This window comes from Octodon degus, unplaced genomic scaffold, assembly GCF_000260255.1.
Source record: "Octodon degus isolate 3935 unplaced genomic scaffold, OctDeg1.0 scaffold00083, whole genome shotgun sequence".
NCBI classification, from domain to species: Eukaryota; Metazoa; Chordata; class Mammalia; order Rodentia; family Octodontidae; genus Octodon; species Octodon degus.
This window is the reverse complement of record NW_004524659.1, coordinates 2,274,297-2,281,126: the sequence shown is the minus strand read 5'-3', so window position 1 is coordinate 2,281,126 and position 6,830 is coordinate 2,274,297.

The window sequence follows — 6,830 nt, the reverse complement described above, 5'->3', positions numbered from 1 at the left end:
ATTGAACTCAGGCCCTTGCACTTGCCAGGGAAGTGCTTATTCCACCGAGCCATCTCCCCGGCTTGTAGTGACCTTCTTTAACTCTTTTATTTATTCTTTTTTTTTTATTTTTATAAGACCTATTTTTATTTAGGAAATGCAAATAATTTTTCAAAATTACATACACTCTCATACCTAGAGGTAGCCAGGCAATCACACTGTAGCCTGGTAACTTGGGGATATACATCCTCCCAGACTTTCTTGCTGCACATGTGATCATTGATAGCATATGTACAAGGACGAACAGCTCTCAGTGCTTGAATGAGCCTAATAGATTAGAGCTCACTTGCATTTCTTGTTTTAAAAATTTATTTATTTTTTAAATTTATTTATTTATTTATTTATTTTTCTGCCATAATTTTATTGATAAACAAATAGCGATGAGACAGTTTCAAATCAAATCGGTAGGACAGTTTCAATAACTAACACACTGCATACCTTCTTCTTAGTGGTTAATTGCTGTTCAAGATGCAGACTTGAGATCCTATTTACAAACACATTAGAACAAATCACTCTATTCATTAAGAAACTGTAACTATATATCTATCCCAACCTCTTTGAATACACAGACACAAAATGGACATTCATCTGTATACCCTTTTTTTGTTAAGTTCTGTTATTTGAATATTATAGGTGTGTAAACTCAGCAAAATATTTTAAAAGAGTCCAGTATCCCATAATAGTATTGGGTCTTCCGCTTAACTGGCAATGTCAGAAATTGTTGACCTGAGTTCCCCACCGCTCAAACTATTTTATTTATTCTTGGTTTGAAGTTCACTTTGTTAGTAACCGGAACAGCTACTCCTGCTTTTCTAATTCTTTCCTCTATTGTTCATTCAGGTTTATGTTATTTTTTTATTCTCCTCTATTTTTTAAATCTATGTCTTTAGATGCACAGAGCAATTCTTGCATGATTATTGTGATTTAATTTTTTATTTGTGAGAGAATTTGTGATCTGATTTCTCATATAGCCTGGTCCAGTTGTTTCTTTACCTCAGTTGGTATCATTTAAAAAATTTCATGTGTGTAACTTTCAAATTTTTCTATACTCCTGTCTCCTGGACTTGTTCTGGTGGGCCTGGAGTTCTTAGCTTGCCATTTGCTCCTTTGTTTTGATATCTTTGAAAGCCCTTTTTTTTTTTTTTGCTGTACCAGGGATTGAACTCAGAACCTTGTGCTTGCCAGGCAGGTGCTTATTCTACTGAGCTATCTCCCCCTGCCCAATAACGTAGCTTAGAGATGAATTTTTTTTCTTTAGGTACCAGGGATTGAATTCAGCCCCTTGCACTTGCCAGGCAAGCACTTATTCTACTGAGCTATCTCCCTGGCCCCTTGAAACTCCTGAAGTCCTCCAGGGCTCCTGGGTGCTCCAAGGCCTCCATTGCTGTCTGTGACTTCTGCAATGGTGGGGCTGAGGGGTAGAGTGCAACTTCTCAAGGCTCCCATAATACTAGAAGTGTGATGGGCCAGGGCTTCCCAAGGCTCCCGTAATGCTGGGGGCCTGCATAGAAATAATGACCAACAGCAGACTATAGGTTAATTATGAATACTTGCTCATAGTTCAGTTTTTTTTTCACTGACACATAATTGTGCATATTTTGGAGATGCAGCATGAAGTTTTTCCACTTGTACATATATTGTGGAATGGAGCGTATGTGACATGTTACACACTTCAGTATCTTTCTGATAATGATAATTTGTCATTTGTGCCATTGGAAATGGACTTGGGGTCACATTTTAAAGGTCAGAAGCCAGACACAGAAGGGGAAATACTGCACAATTCCATTCTTGGTGAATTTAAAAAAAGTACATGTCATAGAAGTTGAGTGAGAACAACAATTGCCCAAGTCTGGGAGAGAATTTTACAATTTGACTGTAGAAAAATCTTTTGCTGCACACTCAGTGACTTTTGTTAATAGTAACGCAGTGTGTGTGTTTAACATAGAAGACAAGAGTTTGAATCACAGTTCAAATTTTGATCTTCCTTTTCACTATTTCGGCAGCAAACCCATCTCTGGACAGTTGCTTTTTAGAAAGACCTTGTATTCTAATTTAAATTTTTACCTGAAGCCTAGAATGCTACTGGATGGGCAAATACCTGTCCTAAGATGAGGTCATACAAAAAGTCAGGACACTGACCAGTAACCCAGGGCGAGGGGCTCATGATATAGATTCAAATCCTACTGAGACCTTGTGAATCCTTGTAGAAGTTAAACCTTGCATAGCTTACTCCCCTGTTTTGAGATGTAGAAATGCTCATCTTGCCTTTATTATAAGATTAAAAGCCCTTAAGTGCCAGTAAGGTGTTAAGAAGTTTCGTGTCTCCTAAGTTCCCCAAGATGTTCAATGGTTAAAAGTCTGGAAGAATCATGTAGACACCTGGTAGTGTTTGAACACAGAGATGTCTCCAGGGCATGGGAGGAGGAAAGCTCCCCCCTGAGTCTTTACATGAGAGTGCAGTACCTGGAGCACACTTATCATTTCCTGTGAGCCTCCATCAGACGTGCAGGGTAGAGAGAGCAAAGGGTTGTCCCTCACACTTTATAGTCAGAAACTTGAAATTAAAACATTTGAATGGGTGCTCCCAAGTAGAAACATGCACAATGTGTCTGGCACAGGAATGTCTTTGGTTCCCTGGAACCAACTGTTGATTCCCACAGTTCCCTTAACACCCAAGTCCTCTAGATTATACCTGGAACCCTGAACCTTGAGCTTCTCCCCTTCTTTCCCAAATTCTATTGCTCCTATGTTTCCTTCAGGAGGTTGATGCCTGAGTCAAGACTCCATGTTGACTTTTTCCTTAAAACCTAGTAACCTAGTCTGGAGTCACTAGGTTTTAAGGAAAGCCTGATGAAGGAAAACAGGTAGCTCACCTTCTAGCTGTACACACCCCCGCCCCATATCTGTTCACTGTCACTGCCTCTTACTTATCCTTCCTGATGAGTAAGGGACCATTCCAAGTGGCCAGAGGTCTGTGCGGCTTATAGGCTTTCTCAGAACTCAGAACCTTCCAAACCAGCTGCCACTTGAGGAAAATATTAACAATGAACTGTTCTTCAACTGCCAACCCTTATTGCAGTTAATGCTACTTAATGGAGCCATATGGCTGACCAGGCTGGTGTTTTGGCACCCGCTATGAGGGTAACTTTTCTGATCATGATGGTTCAGTAGAGGATATGCCTTGACCACATGTCTGCTGGCTACAAGTATGAGCCATGGGCTAGGCAGCTGGACCAGCACCTGGCTGAGAATGGAGAGGAGGCACCTGCTGTGGGTGTGAATGTTCCTGCTCATGACCGGCCTCACCAAGTTGGGTCTCACAGCTGCTTCTCTTTTCATTGATCTGGCATAGTGAAGAGCAGACACTTATCACCTTAGAGACTCCTGACCAGAGCCCCAGCCAATGCCCCTTGTAAGCTCTCTCTCCCTTCATAACCATGGTTGCCCTACTGACCCGATGGCACTACCCCTTGTCCCCAAAGAGCAGGGGTCTTACACTCATTAATTTCATGGACGCCTCAATCACAAGATCTCGGTATTTCCCCCCAAATCCCTGGTCTCACGTTGCTCTGACATTGGTTTTGTATTTTAGCATCTGCATTCAGAACATTCTGGGTCGGCAGTTCTCTTTTCACGCAATGTCTGCAGCTGTACTTAGTGTGAGAAGAACTGATCTGCCGGTAGCAGTGTGCATACGCTCTCCAAGTCTGTGTACTCAGGGAGTGAGGACCACCATTAGGAGATCTGCATTTTACCAAATTTAGTGCAATAATTAAGGCAATCAGCTCAAAGGAAGTAAAATTGCGAATCAAGAACACAAATGGATGTACCTTGAGACCATATTGCTAGTGAGATCAATCAGACACATGAGCGTGAAATAAATCAAATGCATGAGAGACCATATTGCATGGTTTCTCCAATATGAGAAACTTGAAATATAAATAAAGAGCAAAATAAAAGCTACATAACGGGAAATAGTGAGGTAAGTTTTCCATTTCTTAAATGGGAAAGGAGATGAAGAGATGGAAGGAGGGTTTGGGGATGTAGCTCAGTGGCATAAGCACCCGCATGGCAAGTACAAGGTCCCAAGTATGATCCCCAGTACTCCCCCAAAAAATGGAGAGAGGGAATGGGGAGTGGAAGGAAAGGGGAGGAAAAAAGTGATTAGGAGGTGTCACGTACATGTCCCCACTCCACACAAGGAACGCAAACATTATGTACCACAAACATATATTACTAAAGTCAATCAATAAACAAAACTCTAAAAAAAATAACATGATAAAATACATTTAAAAATCAGTAGAGAAACTGGAGTGAAAAAATGAAGAGGAAAATATACTGAGTCACCGTGAAGTGAATCATGGGAAAATCAATCTGAGCATCCCTCTGCCTTGGCAGTCCAAGTTCCACATGTCGGTGGAATCTGTTAAATATGCACTAGGAGTGTTTGCTTCCACCAGTACTCCCAGCACCCTGGAGGTTGAGGCTGGAGGACCACAGACTTGCTCTGGAGGAGGGGCAGTTGGAGTGGAATGGGGCAGTCTATCACAGAATTTTCAGAGAGAGGACTTGCCACACTGTGCAAAGCTGATCTACCATGAGCAGTCTATTTCTGTATACCTAACTGGGTCATTTGATGGTAACAAAATCTCTTAAGGCACCAACATACACACATACACACACACACAAAATAATGAGCCCAAACATGAAAAATGTTTGAGATCAGCTGACAATATGTATTCTTTATTTCTTTTTCTGAGTGAACTTCCACGTTACTACCTCTACATGCATGAGGTACTGAATACCATACAGCAATCATCCAACTAGGATGAAAAATAAAAGGCAAGTGGGTGAGAGGAAACTGTTTATTATACAATGAGGAACTTCAAAGATTGTGTCTTTGGCATTAGGCACACTTTAAAATCAGTTCCTTGTCTGCAAATGAACAGTCAAGACCCTAATAAAAACTCTTCCATAGGAACTAGCATTTGCTTCATTCACACAAAGCCTGCCCTGCCTCACTCTCGCTCACCTACCTGAAGGTTGTAATTAGAGATTTTGAAGGGTAGTGCTGCAGGCAACAGCCTTTCCTTAAAGAAAGCGGGGGCAGCGGGTGGGGAGGGAGTGTGCCTGCAATCTCAGCCCCCTGGGAGGATGAGGCTGGGTTTAGTGGGACTCTCTCATGAGCATTTTTAACGTGAAGCGTAGTATGCAGCTTAAAGGCATAGGTGGTGTGAGATACCTATGGCTCCAGCCCTCCCTCTTCCCCGCATCATTTCCCCCACTGAGGTGCACAACAGGGAGATGAGCAGGCTGAGCCTACTCCCTTGCAGCTTGGGAAGTCCAGTCCTGTTTTCAGAAGTTCCCTGCCCACCCTCAGCCCCACGTGACAGTTTACTCACTGCCAAATGTTCCATTTCTCACTGACAAGTTGGGAGATGCACAGAAGGCATTTATTCTTCGGGAAACTCTTAGGGATGTCTCAAAATTAAATGAAAACAAAAACTCCTCCCTTTGGGGATGTTCAATGCTTTTTCCCTCTGATTGTGGAAATTCGGGTCCTTCCCCAACTGAGATGTGGCTCTGGCAACTCATTGCAGATAAGGCGTAACCACTGCCCCTGGGGTGGTCAGAACGGGGTTCCCTGATGTGACTCCAGAACTAGCTTCTAGGACAATGTTGAGTTCACTTAAGTAGTCACAGAAAAACTTTTACATTCTTTCCTTCTAAATGTCTTCTGTTGGCTATCTCCAGAAAGTATAGTTTTTTTTTTTGTTTTGTTTTTTGTTTTTTTTCAAGTGCAATTTCGCCACAACCCACTCGTAGGTCTAAATCAACCAAAATTTCTGACACATTTGCCTCTTCTCTGCAGTCCTGGAGTGACCTACCACAAATTCCTCTCTCAGGTCTGTTGTCAGTCTCTAGGGCTCATGTGTACTTTGACCTTGGACAGTCTTTCTTCTTTCTGTGGCTTAGTTACTTCCATGGATGGATCAAAAAAGAGTATTCACAATATAATAACCCTCCAAGCCCTTAGACACACTCTCATGCATGGTCAGCCATTAGGAAATGTCAGCCATCATCATTGCTGTCATTATCGCCATCATTATCATCATAAATACAGACAGTTGGGTTCAGTTTGAGGCCGCAACTTAGTCATGCAAGGAGTGTAACTTGTTTTATTGCTTCATGCCTCTGTTTAGATTTTATTTTGTGAGCCCATTCCACTGCTAGAAGAAACTTCGTTTGAGTGAATGCAGGGCATTTCACTTAATACAGTCTCCCTTCCCCTCAGCTTTGTGTCAAACTCTTTTTTTTATAAAATAATTTTTTATTAGTATATGTTTGTAGTACATTATGGTCACAGTCCTCATGGGGAATTGGTACATACACATATTTTAATTCTTTTATCTTTATTTTTCTTTTAATTTTAATTTTTTTGACATAGTTTTATTGATAAACAAATAGCAATGAGGCAGTTCCAAATCAAATCAGTAGGACAGTTTCAATAATTAACACACTGCATCCATTCTTCTTAGTGGTTAATTGCTGTACAAGATGCGGACTTGAGATCCTATTTACAAACACCATTAGAACATATCATTCTATTCATTAAGAGAATGTAACTATATATTTATCCCAACCACTTTGAATACACAGATACAAAATGGACATTGATCTGTATACCCTTTTTTTTATTAAGTTCCGTTATTTGAATATTATAGGTGTGTAAACTCAGCAAAATATTCTAAAAGAATCCAGTAGCCCATAATAGTATTGGGTCTTCTGCT